General features: G+C 52.1%; 1 long non-coding RNA gene across 1 annotated transcript in view; it reads right to left on the reverse strand.

Moving 5' to 3' along the window:
• LOC108447036 overlaps window positions 1-1,328 on the reverse strand; it is a 1,549-nt gene extending 221 nt beyond the window's left edge. Inside the window, exon 1 of the long non-coding RNA XR_001862403.1 lies at window positions 1,018-1,328. This is a non-coding gene — a long non-coding RNA (uncharacterized LOC108447036). The remainder of the gene's footprint in view (window positions 1-1,017) is intronic.
• Window positions 1,329-1,334: the final 6 nt, after the last annotated feature.

Below are 1,334 nucleotides of genomic sequence, written 5' to 3' on the forward strand. Positions count from 1 at the left end.
GAACCGGGAAAATGCCTCAACACACTGAAGAGAAAAATCTTCCCTTCGCTAGATTCCAGGGCGCTACCCCCCGCGCCTGAATGACGGATTTAGCAGAGCATGAAGACTACAGCAATTATATCGGTGGCCACTGAGCAGGGCAGTTACACGTCTCGCATCAAATGGAGACCAGCGTGCAAAGCGGGCTTCGAAATCACCAGCCCGAATGACCTACAATCCCAAACAGAGCCCGCTTCTCGGCTTTACCACGTCAGGCTAAGCATTCAGGAAAGACTGAGAGACAAAACCCCGCCACCACAAAGGTGCGTTTTGCCCAGGTCCAATGACAAGCGCCACATACATGTGTATTTGCACACACATGTTTCAGCAAATCTGGGCCAGTATGTGCTCCGGCACTAACCAGCGATCGCCCGTGCCCATGGTCGCTTTAGTGGTGCAAATGGCAGGAGAAGCATGTCTGTCTGGGGAAAGGAAGGTGTAGGAGCAGCCCTCGCTCCTCGCCAGATGTTCAGCTCTTTCCTGGCAGACACGGCGTTCCGATAAGCAATACAGGGTCGCTGATCGAGAATTGCCGGGTCAGTGCCCAGATCGTCTCTTTGTCCCCACGGCTACCTGCGATTTATTTTCTTCCCCTTGTAAAGAAAATGAAGGTCGCGGTAACGAAAGAACGCTTTCTTTGTTAGCGGCTTTTTTCAAAACGGTAGCTACCGATTCATTTCCACTGCTGAGTGGATTTACACCCGCGTGTAAACGCAACGGATTAACGATTTCAATGGAAAACAGGTATTTAATTTTTTTAAGACGAAAAAGAAAACAGACACAAGCAGAAGAGATTTTCTAGACAATGCCTGCAAGTGAAGTAACAGGTTAGCACTATGTCTAGGGCGCTAGCTGTATCAAAAATCCCATTATTTCTCCGTACGTACGACAGCGACCAAAACCGATTTTAGGGGGAAAAATTGCTCCAGAGGTTCCCAAAGGCTTGAAAAAATAGGATGCTGTTTAGAGGACACTTACCGAGGGGGCGAGCAGACACTCTTATTGCCGTAGTCCAGGCAGGCAGGGCGACTCTAGCCTGGGAGCGACCCGCCGCTTATAAACTCTGCCAGAAACGACGTCGGAATACCAATCGCGCAGCGGAATTTAATGCGAGATGACCTTTTTTTCCAGAAGTGCTCCGATTTGCTTTTTTAAAATCGTGAATCGCCGGTTGATCTGCTTCGACGCAGGCATGAGTCACAGGACTGCCGCCACCCCCTCCGCGCCGCTCCGCACGGGGGCTGGGGACCGCTGGGGCGGCCGGCTGGGGCGGGGAAGGGCGGCCCACCGGCCCC

The sequence above is a fragment of the Corvus brachyrhynchos genome, unplaced genomic scaffold (genome assembly GCF_000691975.1).
Source record: "Corvus brachyrhynchos isolate BGI_N302 unplaced genomic scaffold, ASM69197v1 scaffold255, whole genome shotgun sequence".
Taxonomy (NCBI): domain Eukaryota; kingdom Metazoa; phylum Chordata; class Aves; order Passeriformes; family Corvidae; genus Corvus; species Corvus brachyrhynchos.